Raw genomic sequence first — 17,011 nt, forward strand, 5'->3', positions numbered from 1 at the left:
AGATAGAGGCTGTTTGGCTCAGAGACTAGACCTGTATAGCAAATGAGTCACCTTTTCTCAGAACATGCCGTCTAGCTAGGAAAGAGATTTAAAGGTGTCCCTGCCATGAAGGTAAATGAACAGAAAGTGGGTCCATGGCCACCTAGGGTAGCGGCCCAAGGGAGACTAAGACAGGAGGGGCAGAACTTTCTAGAACTGTGTCACTATTCTGCAAACGTGATAAAGTGCACCGAATTATACGTGTGTGTGTGTGTGTGTGTGTGTGTGTGTGACAGTTCTTGGTTTTCTTTTTTATAAGATTGATTGATTGATTGATTGATTTGATTTCTACGTGCCTGTATCTTATGCACACCACGTGAGTGTAGGAGCCCAAGGAGGCCAGAAGGCATCAATTGTGAGCCACCATGTTGGAGCCGAAAATCAAACCTGGACCATCAAGAAGAGCTGCAAGTGCTCTTAACTGCTGAGCCATCTCTCGAGTCCCTGCCCTTGATTGTTTGAGACAGTTTCACTATGTAGCCCAGACTGTCCTTACATGCATGAGGATCCTGCCTCGGCCTCCCAGGTGCTGAAATAACATGTGTGTACAATCACACCTATTTCATGTGGATGATTTTTAAGGTGGATAAGCCATAGCCTAAGAAAGCAGCTAGGCAAATGACAAGTGCACACATACATATAATCACACAAGGCAGAATACTACACAGCTGTACAAAGGACTGAAGCACTGGTGTCTGCTGCCGCCCGGAAACATGATGTTAACTGAAAGAAGCCAGACACAAACTCCATCCTCTGGATGATTCCATTTCTAGGAAGAGCCATTAAAAAGAAAACAGATTAGAAATCTCCAGGGGTTGAGAGGTGGCTGGGATGTGGGATCAGGGAGAACTGGAAGCAACGGCTATCTTGTTTCTTGAGGCATGATGAAATGTTCTCAGATCAAGGACAGAGATGGTTGTACAACTCTGGATAAACTAAAACCCGGTGTACTGTATGCTTAGTGATGAATTACACAGCCTAGGAACTGTGTTTCAATAAACCCATTCAACCAAGATGCTGGCACAGCTGCCTGCCTCTCAGGATGGAGGGAAACCCACTCCCTGGCCCAAGTGTCTCAGCAGGTCACCTGCACTGCCCAATTCCAGCATCACACATTTGCTAATGCCCTGGGTCAGCTTTCTGGATTCTGATTGGCCCTCCTGGAAGACCTTGCTCCCTCCATCTACCGCATCAGCTGACCTTTAATTCAATCCCATCAACAAAGTCCCAGGATGTGGATCTCCGGAGTGGCTGCTCTCTTCATCGCTGTCCCAAACCATAGCTGCCATCTCCCTCTTTGGTGCTCGTCCCCAGAGAAGCCCTAGCCCTTCCTTTGAACCCTGTTATTTATGGCATTATTTATGCCATAAACGCTGACAGGGTGACAGGAGAAACAGACACGTCCATCGCCAGTGGGAAACTTCAAAAGCTAAATCTCAGTGTGGCTATGACATCCAGACAGAAGGAACACAAGGAAAAAGAGAGGTCAACACGCAAAAACCCAACAGACATTGTAAAAGTCCAGCCAACCCTATCAGGATCAGAACCCACACACAACCCAATTTGGGAATCATAATCCAATGATAGCTGGGGACGCCATGATTGGATTCAGGTTTTCCAACTCTACACTGTCTGTATTTGGGGAAGCTGATTCCTTGCTGGGAATGGGGAGCTGTGCTGTGCATACTAAGATGCTGAACAATGTCTCTGGTCTCTACCCACTCCCCCAAATGTGGATACCAAAATGGACTTCAGACCTGTCGCGTATTCCCTGGGAAGGGGCTAAGTGATCAGGATTAAGGATCTGGATCTGGGAGACAAGGAGGCTAAGAGCACTCGATCACAGTCTCCACACCTGGTTCTCATCCGAAGCGGAAGGTGGTAGCAAGCAATGGAGGGGGCAGATGGGGACTGACGCTGGCCAGGGTGCTGGCATACTGAATTGCAGACCAGAATCTAAAGAGAGGAAGGAGAGAGGAAAACACAGCCTGGCCTGACAGGTAATGAGACCATTTGAATGGCCTCTTGCTCCAAGCCATCAAATCATCATTTCTGTTTTGTTTAAAGGGGGAGAGAAATGACCAACAGAAAAATTGGCAGGTGACATGGAAGGGCTCGGGGGCATCTGGATTTTATTATCTGCCTCTCATCTTTTATTTAACAAGAAAACAGAATTTCTGAGAAGCTAGGGGAGGGGTGAGAGTGTGGACCTTTCTCATGCATTGCGAAGGGGGCCTGGAGCGGGGCTGGGCAGAGGGGAGCTGAGGTAGAGGGGGCTGACCTTGGGGCACGGTAAAGAAGACAGGGATCTATGGTGTTAAAGTTTTTGGAGATATGGGCTGAATCTAACTCGGCTGGGCGGTAGGGTGGGGATGTGAACCTTAGGAAGTTCACTTTCCTCAGCTCTGCTCTGGTAATTGACCATGCCTGGAATTCTGATAATTGGAGAAAAAAAAATATAAAGTCTTTAGCTCAGGGGGAAATACTGAATAGGTCTGGATAAGTCATTATCACCATTGTGCTGGAGGAGAGCGGGGTGTGTGTGTGTGTGTGTGTGTGTGTGTGTGTCTGTGTGTCTGTGTGTCTGTGTGTGTGTGTGTGTCTGTGTGTGTGTGTGTGTGTCTGTGTGTCTGTGTGTCTGTGTGTCTGTGTGTGTGTGTGTGTGTGTGTCTGTGTGTCTGTGTGTCTGTGTGTCTGTGTGTCTGTGTGTGTTTGAGGGGGTGCTCACATATGTGTGGGTATAGACCAATGCTGGCTAATTTTATGTCAACTTGATCCAAGCTAGAGTCATCTGAGAGGAGGGAGCCCCAACTAAGAAACACTGCCTCATTAGACTGGGCTGTAGGCAAGCCTGTTGGGCATTTTCTTGATTGATGATTGATGTGGGAAGGTTCAGCCCACAGTGGGTGGCACCATCTCCAGGCTGGTGGTCCTGGGTTCTATAAGAAAGCTGACCGAACAGGCCATGAGGAGCAAGCCAGTAAGCAGCACCCTCCACGGCTTCTGCATCAGCTCCCACCTCCAGGTTCCTGCCCTACATGAGCTCCTGTCCTGTCTGCCTTTAATAAGGATGGACTATGATGTGGAAGTGTCAGCTGAATTAACCCCTTCTTCTTCCACAGCTTGCTTTGGTCATGGTGTGGCATCGTAGCAATAGAAATCCTGACTAAGACAAGGCCAGAGACCAAGGCCAATGTTGTTCCTCAGGAGTCAAGCACCTTGGCCTTTAAACTTTTTTAAAAATGGGTTCCTCGTTGGGAGTGGGGGGAGGGGTGCGTATCACATCACACATCCGGAGCTCAGAGGATGACTTGCAGGTGTCATTTCTTTTCCCTGCCCTGTGGCTCCGGGGGCCAAACTCCGGGGTCATAAGGCTTGGTGGCAAGTGTCTTTATCAACTGAGCCATCTCCCAGCCCAGCCTTGTCCACTGAGACAAATGCTCTCACTGGGGCCTGGAGTGTGATTAGGCTAGGCTGGCTAAGGAGCCCTGGGGATCTGTCTGTCTTCACCTCCCCAGTGCCAGGATTACACCACAAGCTTCCACACCTACCTGTGAGGACTGTAGTTGGGTTTTTTTTTTCTTTTTTGGATCTTTGCTCATTTGGGTGGTTTGCCACCCAGCTACTAAATAAATACATACATGGAGGTTTATTCTACAAATGAATGCCCGGCCGTAGCTTGGCTTGTTTCTTGCCAGCTATTCTTAAATTATCTCATCTGTCTATTGCCTCTGGGCTTTTATTTACCTTTCTCTATTTCTGTATACCTTTTTTCTGCTTTTTAAATTTACTTTTATTGAGCTATACATTTTTCTCTATTCCTCTCCCTTCCTTTTCTCTCCCTTTCAACCCTCTCCCAAGGTCCCCATGCTCCCAATTTACTCAGGAGATCTTGTCTTTTTCTACTTCCCATGGAGAGTAGATCCATGTATGCCTCTCTTAGGGTCCTCATTGTTGTCTAGGTTCTCTGGGATTGTGATTTGTAGACTGGTTTTCTTTGCCTTATGTTTAAAAACCACTTATGAGTGAGTACATATGATAATTGTCTTTCTGGGTCTGGGTTACCTCACTCAATATGATGTTTTCTAGATCCATCCATTTGCCTGCAAATTTCAAGATGGCATTATTTTTCTTTGCTGTGTAGTACTTCATTGTGTAAATATACTGCATTTTCCTTATCCATTCTTTGATTGAGGGGCAACTAGGTTGTTTCCAGTTTCTGGCCATGACAAACAGTGCTGCTATGAACATAGTTAAGCACACGTCCTTGTGGCACGGTTGAGCATCCTTTGGATATATACCCAAAAGTGGTATTGCTGGGTCTTGAGGAAGGTTGTTTCCTAATTTGCTGAGAAATCACCACACTGACATCCAAAGGGACTGTACCAGCTTGCATTCCCACCAGCAATGCAGGAGTGTTCCCTTTACCTCACAACCTCTTCAGCATAAGTTGTCATCAGTGTTTTTAATCTTGGCCATTCTTATAGGTGTAAGATAGAATCTCAGACTTGTTTTGATTTGCATTTCTCTGATGACTATCCCTTTATAATAGCCACAAATAGCAAAAAAATATTTTGGAGTAACTCTAACCAAACAAGTGGAAGACTTGTATAACAAGAACTTTAAATCTTTTAAGAAATAAATTGAAGAAAACACCAGAAAGTAGAAAGATATCCCATGCTCTTGAGTAGGTAGAATTAACATAGTAAAAATGGCAATCTTTCCAAAAGCAATCTACAGATTCAATGCAATGTGAATCAAAATCCCAGCAAAATTCTTAAAAGACCTCAAAAGAACAATACTCAACTTCTTATGGAAAAGCAAAAAACTTAGGATAGCCAAAACAATCCTGTACTATAAAGGAACTTCTGGAGGTATCACAATCCCTGACTTCAAACTCTACTACAGAGCTACAGTACTGAAAACAGCCTGGTATTGGCATAAGAACAGAGAAGAGGACCAATGGAACCAAATCAAAGACCCAGATATTAATCCACACACCTACAAACACCTGCTTTTTGACAAAGAAGCAAAAAATATAAAACAGAAAAAAGAAAACATATTTAACAAATGGTGCTGGCATAACTGGATAGCAACATGTAAAAGAATGAAAATAAATCCATATCTATCGCCATGCACAAAACTCAAGTCCAAATGGATCAAAGACTTCAACATAAAGCCAGCCACACTGAATCTCATAGAAGAGAAAGTGGGAGGCACACTTGAATGCATTGGAACAGGAGACCACTTCCTAAATATAACCCCAGCAGCAAAGACACTGAGAGAAATAATTAATAAATGGGACCTCCTGAAATTGAAAAGCTTCTGTAAAGCAAAGGACACAGTCAACAAGACAAAGCAGCAGCCTACAGAATGGGAAAAGATCTTCACCAACCCCACATTAGACAGAGGTCTGATCTCCAAAATATACAAAGAACTCAAGAAACTGGTCACCAAAAGAACAAAGAATCCAATAAAAAATGGGGTACAGACCTAAACAGAGAACTCTCAACAGAGGAATCTAAAATGGTTGAAAGACACTTAAGGAAATGCTCAGCATCCCTGGTCATCAGTGAAATGCAAATCAAAGCAACTCTGTGTATCTTTTTTAACTTCTTACCCCGTGGCTTGCTGTGTAGCTCCTCCTTCCTCACTTCCTGATCCTCTCTTCCCAGATTTCTCTTCTTTTTTATTCTCTCTGTCTGCCATCCACCTATCCCTCTCCTGCCTTGCTATTGGCCATTCAGCTCTTTATTAGATGAATCAGGTGTTTCAGACTGGCAAATAACATATCTTCACAGAGTTAAACATGTGCAACATAAAAGAATGCAACACAGCTTTGCATATTCCACAGCATGAGCAAATGTAACTCACCTTAAACTAATGTTCCACAACAGCTGACAGTAAATCAATACCCGTTCTACTCTCTGCCTAGCACCATGCCACGGCCCCTCTAAAAGGCTCCCCTATGCCAGCCGTCTTTCTGGGAACTGTCTAAAGCCACTCCTGCCTTGGGACCTTTGCACACACAGCTTCCTCTGTCTGGAGCAGCTTTACCTTGGTTCTCCCTTGGCTAACGGCATGACATCCTTCAGAGTTTATCTTAAATGTCTCCCGGTCAGATACACTCGCCCTGACTGTCCAAGACAGGTCCTCCAAGCACCCTCGTTTCTCATTGTACCCTTCGATTTCCTGCTTGCTCCGTACCTTGATTTTTATCACTTGTGTATCTTTATTTAAAAAGCGCTGCTGCTTCGTGGCTAGAGAGATGGCTCAGCCTTAAATTGTCAGCTTTGCAAGCACGGAAGCCTGAATTCAATCCTCAGAGTCCCCGTTTTGTAAATATCTGGATATAGTGGTGGCCTCTGGGGGAACAGAAATAGACAAATCCTTAGGGGTCTCTGGCTGGCCAGCCTCACCTACTTAGATGAGCTCCAGGTCACTGAAACATCCCCCAAAACTGTGGACAGTGCCTAAGGAATGATACCCAAGACCGTCCCTGAACCTCCACTACCACCTCGCACATGTGTGCACAAACCTGCACACATACATACATGCGTGCACACCTATGGCTGCCTGCAGATTCTGAGTTCTAAGAAAGCAAGGGGGGCGTTACTCATCTGTCTTGTGGCAGCATGCAGGGGGAGGTGCCCTACCCCCACCCGCCATCAGTGCCTGGGCAGGATGGGAGAGCCAGCCCTGAGGCTGTAAGAGCAGAAGAGCCGTCCTTGCCTGGCATCAGCTGCAATACTCGGGAGAGCAGGCCCTGCACCTCGCCTGGGCAGCACAATAGAGCCAATCCCGTTGGTGGAGATGTGGGTGAGCTAGCCCTGAAGTTGTAAGCATGGGAGAGCTGTCCCGATTACTCATCTGTCCTGTGACAGTGTGGGTGGAACAGAGATGCCCCCCAGGAGCTGGCCCTAAGGTCATAAGAGCTGGAAAGCTGGCCCTGCCCTCGTCACCTGCTGCACTTGGGAGGGTGGTCCCTATGCCATGCCTGGGTAACACAGCTGGCCCTGGAGGTGGGGTGTAGGAGAACCAAACTTGAGGGCATGGAAGCAGGAGAATGGGCCCCACCCCTTGCTCATGCTACAAGGGGTGAACTCGCCAGGGCAATGCAGGAGAGCTCATCCTGGTGGTGAGAACAAGGGAGAGCTGGCGGGCTGACCAATCCTGCAACTGGGGTTAGGAGCTGGTCCACATCATCTGTGATCTGCTGGAGCACTTGAAGAGACCAGTTCTGCAGACCCAAAGTTGCAGGATCTCCACATCACGGCAACGGCAGGATAACCAAGAGGAGTTCCGGTGATGGCCCGCCTGCCACCAATAGTGTACCAGAAACCGGAGGCCGCCACCCAGACCAACGACTCCTTGTAATGCACAGTTGCAAAAAAGATGAATGGACAAAGAATTTACTGTGTGACTCACTGTGCCACACTACAGCTTCCATAACAAGAGCAAGTTTCCTTCTCTCTCTCTCTCTCTCTCTCTCTCTCTCTCTCTCTCTCTCTCTCTCTTTTGTCTCTTAAATTTTATTTTATTTTATTTTATTTTATTTTATTGGAGGGTGGAAATGGGAAACGTGATGGGTTCCCTTACTGACTGGGAGTCAGGGCCAGCCGGTGGCTGTGCCAACCAAAGCAGGGCTTATTAACTAGTTACTCAGGGCAAGGGTGGGTTCAGCGCTTGCATCTCACTGGTCTATTTATTATTCTTTTTGGAGCCGCAGGTAGAAGACTTACATGAGGGGTGCAAAGTATAAGCCCATGCCATTCTTTGAAGAGAACTTTAGGTCATTAGTCATTGCCTCTCTTTCCGGTGTGCCCCTGTGCTGACTCCCCACAAGAATGGAAAGAGTATCATAGGAACCCCGAGACCCGAGTCCTCAGGGGCCAGAGTGCCAGAACCCCAACATTCACTCACTAACTCACTCAATCCATTCTTCCATCCCTCCACCCTATGTCCCTTCATCTCTGTATCCTTCTATCCCTCTACCCATCCCTCCATCCCTCTATTCCCCCATACTCCTATCCCTCTATCCCTCCATCCCTCTGTCCTTCCCTCCACCCATGCCCCTTGGCCCTCCCTTGCAAACACAGAGAAAGAAGATGCTCAGGGTCCTGGAGGGAGGAATGAGGAGCAGGATGCTGTAAATGACCACACTGCGCCTGGTACCTTACTGACACCATAGCATTTCATAATGACCAACCACCTGGAACAATATTCCTCCTCTAAGAGGGTTAACTGCGTGTCCTAGGTCTCACAACAAGCAGAGCACAGTTCGAACGCAGGGCTTTGAATCAGCCTACAGCTATGAGGCCCCAGGGTTCTGATTCACAGAGCCATTAGCCCACGATGTTCCTGTGTCATCCTGGCTCTCCATGGGAATGAACATGTCCCAGGGGAATATTGGGCAATGTCCAGAATGTTGTTTGTCATAGCCAAGGCCAGGGTTGCTGCTTGGCATCTAGTTGGCAGAGGCTGAGAAACACTCAGGACCCACCACAGTTATCCAGGCCGATACTTACAGTGCCCAGAAGCCCTATCCCACAAAGCTTTCCCAGCCTCACCATCACCCTGCAAGATCTTGAAAACTTCACCTTGGGTTTTGCTTTTCTTCCCAGCACCCTGGTGAAACTCACCTGGGGGTAAGCAGGTATTTGGGAAGCTGCCTCTCTGGGTTGCTTCTGGGTTTAAAAACCTCATCTAAATTCATGCTCACATCCTGGTTTCATGCCAGCCAGAGACAACGTTCTCATTAAGGGCACGGTGGAAGCTTCTCTCCACTGAGAGCAATAAGAACCTGTGCTGCTTCACAGTGAGGTGCAACTGTAATTAACAGTAATGAAACCCCTAAGCTGGCCCCCATGCTGGCACAGCCTCCATACTTTGGGCCAATCCCTCCACCTCCCAGACTCCTGCAAAGAAACACTCTGGAGATCCCCCTTTCTCACTGTCCCAGAACGAGGGCCATAGGCGCAGATTACGGAGCCCAGAAAAGCTGTGGGCCATATAGCACATGGCCCAAGTTCACTTCAGCAGGGTGCTGTGTCCTAGGTAAATCCCTGAAGCCGACAGGGCAGTAGACTCTCACGGCAACCCACAATTGTGTAAGGAAGTGTGCTGGAGTGTTTCTTATTAACATGACACAAACTAGAGTCACCTGGAAGAGAGAGCCTCAACTGAAGAATTGCCTCCATCAGATTGGCGTATGGGGATATCTGTGGGGGCAATTGTTTTTATTAATGATTGATGTGGGAGGGCCCAGCCTACTATGGGTGGTGCCATCCCTGGGCTGGTGGTCCTGGGTTCTGTAAGAAAACAGGTTGAACAAGTCATGGAGAGCAAGCCAGTAAGCAGCACCCTCCATGGCCTCTGCATCAGCTCCTGCCTCCAGGTTCCTGCCATGTTTGAGTTTCTGTCCTGACTTCCCTTCATAGTGGACTCTAACATGTAAGTCAAATAAACCCTTTCCTCCCCAAGTTGGTTTTGGTGTGCATCACAGAAATAGAAAGCAAATTAAGACATCATCAATCCTTCCATTCATTCATCAATTCACCACCCATCCATCCCAAAGCTGTTCCTCTTTCCGTACACCCACCAATCCATCATCTATCCATGCATGCAACAAACACTCCAAAAACTTGGCGGCCATCCATGGTGCATCTAGCATTCAGGATACGAAGGCAACCAAGTATCTTTCGATACAGTCTTCATGGGAACGCTGCCCGTCCCAGGGCCTTTGCACACTGAAACATCTTCCCATGACCCTCCCTCTGCTCCGAGCTTCAGCTCACCAGCACAGCCTGAACCTCTCCCCTCTTCTCCACCTCAACACCCTACGATGTCTGCTGCAGACTTCTGGACACTGAAATTACTTTTATTCTATACCCTGTAAATGTGGCACGCTTCCCATGAGAAGATACAATCTTTCTAATATGTATCACGTCCTCAGCACACAATGGGCACTTAGGACACAGCTACTGAAGGGAGTGGATGGAGCAGAGCTCCCCAGAAAAGTTAGTCCCAAGGGACGGATGAACAGTTTAGCCTGTGCCATCCCAGCCAGCATGCTGCAGCCAGGTGTGGCTGGTAAGCCCCTGAAATGCAAGGACGCTCAAACAGGAAGAGCTGCAGGAAGAAACAGGAAGAACTCCTACACGCAAGGTTCTGAACGCCTTCAACTGGGGGGAAAATGCTGTGAGATACCCTAACTTTTGGTTAAAAATATTTGTGTGTGTATGTGTGTACACATGTGAGTGTGTGTGTATACACAAGTGCAGGGGCCCACAGAAGCCAGCAGGGCATCTCGGCGCCCCTGCAGGTTGTTGTGAGTAGGTGGGAGCTGGAACTGAATGTGTGCCCTCTGCGAGAGCAGCAAGTGCTCTCCACTGCGAAGTCGTCACCGCGCCACCCCCTCGCGTACCTCACCTTTTTAAATTGACTGCATGTTGTCATGATATCTGAGGATCTATTCGGTGAATTATAATAGAGAATGAAGAGCAGTCCTGCTGGCCTCTGTACCCCTCTAGAGCAGCCACGAGACGGCTCCGCATGGCACGCACGGTTCGCCTTTCCTGCCTCCTGCACGGAGCTGCTCTACTCCCCTGACTTCCTCCCAATGAACTCTTTGACCTTGGCCTACTCAATTAACCTCAAGGAACCTCCATTTCTATGTGCAACAAGTTAACCTGAGTATTTCTAACCTGCCAGCCTCACAGGGCAGTGTTCTCCTAGATGAGAAAGGGCATGTGCAGGAGCCTGGGGAGAACCCACCCCAATCATAGTGCTCTCTCTCCCCGTCTCTCCTTCCCTCTCCCCTAGACTGATTACCACAAATTCAAATCACAATGGCCCACCCTAATTATTACCTTTTAACCAATCTACCGCAAATTCTATCTACACTGCAGGCTTCTAAGGCATGCGGAATGCTTAAGACTCATTGGTTCTTCGGGTCAAGTCAAAACAGAAAGGTATAGTGACATCGTTCATGTGCGTTCAAACTGCACACATCCTCTAGATTCCCGGTGACACGCTTGGAAGGGATGTCCCTCCCCAATCCCCGACCCACCTCCTCAACCCCTGAACCAAAAAACCAAAGGGAAATAAAGCAGAGAATTCACATGCCAAGTATTCGAAATTATTGCTGTACAGCTTACCACCTCAAGTCTGCTGCACAGCATCATGGGTAGTAAAGGACCCCGTAAGTCCTAAACCAGCTCAGTCCTTGGCTTTGTTTTAGCATCTCAGAAGGAGCCTACACATGATGCAGGCGGCAAGCGTGGGTGCAACTGAATGGCGCACTTCCTTCTCCATGCTGATCTCCGTTATAGCGTTACACTTACCAGCTATCTTTCAAACTGAGTAAACCTTTCCAGCCTCGCTATGGGGTCTCTCTGCAGTGACAGCAATATCCTGACATCAACCTCTCCCAGAATTCTCCTACTTATGTCCTGGGCCTGGCGCGGACTGTCTGAATGAGGCTTGGGACTAGGGTTGGGGTGGGGGGGACAACTTTCTCAGGTCATTTGATAACATTTCTGGCTCCGGGCCTTCTGAATCTTTCCTGGGTGGAGAGGAGAATTTTGTTTGTAGGACATCTAAAGAGATCCAGGACTAGGTTAGACACTTCTGAGGGTTCCATGGAAATGGGCAGAAGCCCCCAAAATAAGCTCTAAATCAAACTTGTTGGTCTGGGAAGAGGCCAAAGCAGCAAATACCACCAACAGCAATGAAACACAATAAACAACAAATCAGGTCTAGTTGCCTTCTGAACTATTGGCAGGGCTCTTAAAATGAGCTGCTCGGACCTTCTCAGGCCCCACTGTGTTTTCACTCCCTTGCTGGCTCCTGGATGAACTGCCCAGCATCCTTCACCTCTCCTGTCCCTGCCCCTCCCTTCTGACTCCAGCATCCTCAGCTCTCCTGCCCCTGCCCCTCCCTTCTGACTCCAGCATCCTCAGCTCTCCTGTCCCTGCCCCTCCCTTCTGACTCCAGCATCCTTAGTTCTCCTGTCCCTGCCCCTCCCTTCTGACTCCAGCATCCTCATCTTTCCTGCCTCTGCCCCTCCTTTCTGACTCCAGCATCCTCAGCTCTCCTGCCTCTGCCCCTCCCTTCTGACTCCAGCATCCTCAGCTCTCCTGCATGACACGGGCTGACCAAACATTGATGTTTTATTTATTATTAAGATGTAGATGACATGGGAGCTGGAGAGATGGCTCAGCTGTTAAGAGTTACCTGCTGCTCTTGGATATTCTTCCAGAGGTCTTCAGTTCGATTCCCAGAACCTACATGGCAGCTTACCACTAAAGTCCAGGGGAACCGATGTCCCCTCTTCTGGCATCTACAGGCACCAGGCATACAGATATATTTGCAGGCAAAATACCCATACATGTAGAATAAAATAAAATTTAAAAAATATAGATGACATATGTCAGTTTTGTCTACCTAGAGCCCACCCACATGCTTCCGTGTGGAGCAGGCAGATGTTTGAACATCCGGCCCAACAAACTTCTTTCATCCCGTGGATACAGTGATGCTTCCAAAGTTGTGCACAAGATAGCTTAGGACCCGGGCTTTCGTGAGAGCCTCTGAGAAAGCCGTTTCTCTTTCCATCGAGATGGGCAGCTTAGAGCTGCTCAAGGAGCAGGCTTGCGGAAGCAAGAAGCCGCTCTGAGAACACAGGGCCGTCACCGGGCAAAAGGCCCACACAGACTGGGGCTCAGACTTAGAGTACCTAGATCCTGAAGCCACCCTCCCAGTGAGCTTCACAGCCAGTGGAGCCAGCACATGCACTTTGTGGAAGGAGCCGGAGTAACCTGTGGTCTCATCAAGAAAAGGGGTCAACGACAAGTGCAGTCTGCAAGGAATCTGCTTTTCCAACTTTCATTAAAATGCTAACTCCACACGGATTAATGTTGTGACATCTATGGGTGCCTGGAGAAGCTGATGAAAGGCTTACTAACTAGGTTACGGATTAAACGGAGACTATCGCTTCTAAAATCCCTGCAGAGAACTGTGGGAAGGCACCTTCTTGGGGAGCCATTTTAGCAAACCCCACTGGCCACTGTGGAGACAGGGATCAAGACTGCTCAGCTAAGCTCAGGTCCAGGTGAGTTCCTCCAGGTGGGATGATCTAGAATTAGTCCCTGGGCTTGTCAATCAACGGGACTTTCAGTCTTTTATTCCTTCTGTGCTTTCCTAGTTGACTTTGACTATAGCTTGATACAGCTTAGATGCGTCTGAGAGGGGAGCCTCCACTGAGGGACTGTGCAGATCAGGCTGGCCTGTAGGGAGCGGGTTGCGGGGAGGAGTCTTGATGGTGAATTGATGTGTAAAGATCCAGGTCACTGGAGAGACCATCCCGAGGCAGGTTAAGTTTAGAATGCACAGGAAAAATCAGATAGGCAGAAGCCTGGGAGTGAGCCAGTCAAAGGCATCCTCCGTAGTTGCTGCTTCAAGCTCCCACTTGAGATCCTGCCCTGCCTTCCTTCCATGATAGACTGGTACCCGGAAGCGTTAGTCACAGAACCCTTCTTCTCGCCTAAGTTGTTTGGTGCTACAGTGTTTTAATCACAGCAATAAAAAGAAAACTAGAAGGTGGGTGTTTGAAAAGGGTATTGTTGTTGTCAAATATGACAGGGCAAGGCCACCACCATCTCCCTATCAAAAAAAGGGGGGGGCTTGAGATTTCCCAGACAGTAGCCTGAGGGTGGGCCCGGTGGTTTCTCTGTTAGGGTAAAACTTCAAGGGAAAAAAAATAGCATGAAAAGGTTGGAAAATTCTAGATTTGCTCCGCAAGATTAGAGCCTGCAGGTTAACATCAGGACAGCAGGGAAATGATCTGGACCGTGCAAGACTTTAAGCTGGATTTGTGGGCAATCCTTTTTACAAACAGAAAGTTCACACATGGAAAAATGTCCACATTTGTAACTTCTCTTCATAAACTGGAACGATTCCAGGTCCACCCGAATATGCCAGTAACCAACCAGAGAGCTAGAGTGTCCCCCACTTGAGGTGAGCTTGGGTCACGCCCGTGTACCCCACTCCTCACCATTCACTAATGTGACTCGTTGCTCTGAACCCAATCTTCTCACTCCAGGCAGATCCTCCTCGCTCAGAGGAGTCTCCTGCCTACCAGCAAGAGACTTTCGGGATCCTAGGGTCTGCCACATACAGATACATTAGTTGTTTATACAAAATTCCAACCAGCAGGAGGTAAAATAAGATACTTCTCAAAGGTTCTTCTAGCTCAGTCATATAGGAAGAGAACCCCAAACCAGGTCGACCAGATGTCCCGGAGCTTCCTGCGGCCAGGATGTTAGAAGTGGCTGCCATTTTCTATACCCATTTTGTCTTTCCTATGAAAGGAATTCCTTAGGGACTTCCCCCCTTCTCCACCCCTTAGTCACTCTTCTGTGTAGAAAGGGGACGGCTTTGCTATTCAGTTTGGAATCTTCTAGAAAGACCTGAGTAAGTGGAGCTTGAGTCGTATCTCAGGAGGTAGAATGCTTGATCAGCATATATGAACCCCTGGGTTGGATCCCCAGCACTGTATAAACCTGGTGGTGGAGCATGTCTGAAATCCCAGCACTCTGGTGGTAGAGTCAAGAAGACATAGAGTTCAAGGTCACCTTCTGCACAGACAGTTAAAGGCCGGCCTGGGATGCTTGAGGCCCTATGTGGGGAGGGGGAGGAAGATGAAGATGTAGCCCCTCTCCTTCAGATCCAGACAAGTTGCCGCTAAGTAGCATTGGCCTGGAGCGGCACCGTGGACAGATCACACCCATTCAGCAAGGCCTGCCAGGAACAACATGGCAGTCTAGCTACCCAAGGGGGAAGAAGGACCATTGCTTAAATATTCCTAACACCACAGAGGATTCTACACAGCTGCAGTCACCTTGGGGATTCAGGAGCCATTGTAAAAATGTTGTCAAAGCTATGGGTGTTTTATCGCCACCCTCCCTGGCACCGTCCTTTCCCTCCTGCTTCACAGAGCCCTTTTCTAGACTCTGCATTATTTTTTAAACACTAAAGAGCAGCTATTTAGAATGGCTCTGGCCTTCCAAGGGCCCCAGATTCACAAAGTGGAGGTACCCCCGTCTGAGGTACCCGCTAGCCAAGACAAGTTGCACTCTGCTTCCTAAGGAGGTATCTAACTACTGGCATGCGGCCGTACCACAGCATCACAACCCACCAGGGATGGGAGAGTTCTCAGAAGGGGTGAGCACAGGCATCAGTAAGTGGGAGGCTCTGGACCAACAACATCACAAAAATGCCCTGCAATGGTGGAGGTGCTGTGTGCCAGGGCCGTCCAATATGGCAGTCATTGTAGGAAACACAACCAGTGAAGTGTGTGAACCAAGTTTTATTCGCTGTTAATCTGAATTGCTTTAAACGTAGACTAATGGCCACCTGCAGCTGCTGGCCACCATACTGGGCGGTAAATATCTAGACGTTGCCACCAGTAGGCTGCATTAGACAAACATTACCTGAATGTACTCAGAGAATACAGAAGCCGGGAGTCTGGGGAGCATGGGGTTTCCCCCTATATCTCGGGTCACTGCTTTCTCAGAGTGTCTGGTGGTCCTGTGGTTCCACACAAAGATGTGTGGGATGGTGAGGGTGGTAGGAGTTCTGTCTGTCCCAAAAGGCCACCAGCAGAGGCCAAAGATGCCATCTCATAGAGTCACCAGGAATGGGCCACCTCTGCTATAGGCTACCTCGGAGGATGGCGGATCTGGCGGTAGGCGGACAGTAGGAGAAAGCCATGCTCGCCGTGTCCACAGAAGGCAGAACTAACAGAAGAACCAGGCCCACTCCAGTAGCACCAGGGAAGCCTAGCGGGGTCCACGTGACCAACACAGAGGGGAGAACGCAGCTGAGCAGTCCTTCAGGGGGAAAGGGATTGCTTCCACAGCTTGGCTAAGTCATCAGCCTCCCTCTGCCAGGACTTCAACAAGTAAAACAGACCTGTGACCACGGTCGCCAGGCAGGGGGTGCCTCTGCCTGCTGCAGGAGTCTCAAGGGAGGGGTCTGGGGATGTCAAAGTGGCCCAGTCTTGACAGTGCTCAAAGCCTAAATTCAATCCCAAGAATCGACACTCAAACTCTGGCAACGGGTGAGCCATCTGTGATCTCAGCACTGAGAAGGCAGAGACGGGAGGGCCCCAGGGCTTGATGGTCCTACACGGTGAGTCCCAGAAGAACCAAAGAGACTGTCTCAAAAACCATCTGCTGGTGGTACCTGAGGAACAACAGCTTTGGCTGTCCTCTTGCGTCCACTCATACATACAAGCAAGTATTATACAGTTCTACACATACATACACACACACACATATACATACATACATACAAAAGTCTCACAGTAGCACTGTGGGGCAAATATTGCCTCTGAGGATGAAGAGGTTGGGGGTCATAGAGGTCAAGTGAGCTGTTTGCAGTCCAGTAGATAAGTGGGAAAGCTGGGATTCGAACCCAAATCTTTCCCCCAGCAAAGCTTTCCTTAAGGCTGCACGTCACCTTCTGAACAATAAAATTTTCAGTGCGTGGAAGATGCAAACTTTAATTAGATCCAAAGAAGACCTGTACCTGCCTTCATGTGTTTTTGACAATGTACTGTGAGGTAAAAGCTTTTATTTTGGCGGAGGGGGAGGGGACCGAGGTGAAAGGAATGAAGGAAATTCTCTGTGGTAACGGTCTATGGATCTTAAAGTATTTTACAGTGACGTCGATTGAAAGAATGCAGCCGGGTATGGGGTCACACCTGTCATCCCAGCATGCTGTGGGATGCAGGCAAGCTTGGTCAATCCACAGAATGAGTACCAGCCTGGCCAACGCTGCACAAAGAAACCCTGTCCCTAAACAAACAAAGAAACAGTGAGGGAAGCAGGCAAGGCAACACCCTCGCAGACGCCCAGCCGTGGGGAGGCTGAAGCGGGAGGAGCCTTCCTGAGCTACACCGTGAGGCCCT

At 48.5% G+C, this 17,011-nt stretch overlaps 1 protein-coding gene across 2 annotated transcripts in view; it reads right to left on the reverse strand.

The window, feature by feature from the left end:
* Nucleotides 1-17,011, reverse strand: part of Ksr2 (kinase suppressor of ras 2) — a 359,771-nt gene that overhangs the window by 183,153 nt on the left and 159,607 nt on the right. The gene's annotated exons all lie outside the window — the stretch shown is intronic.

Source organism: Myodes glareolus, chromosome 2, assembly GCF_982192425.1.
Source record: "Myodes glareolus chromosome 2, mMyoGla1.1, whole genome shotgun sequence".
NCBI classification, from domain to species: Eukaryota; Metazoa; Chordata; class Mammalia; order Rodentia; family Cricetidae; genus Myodes; species Myodes glareolus.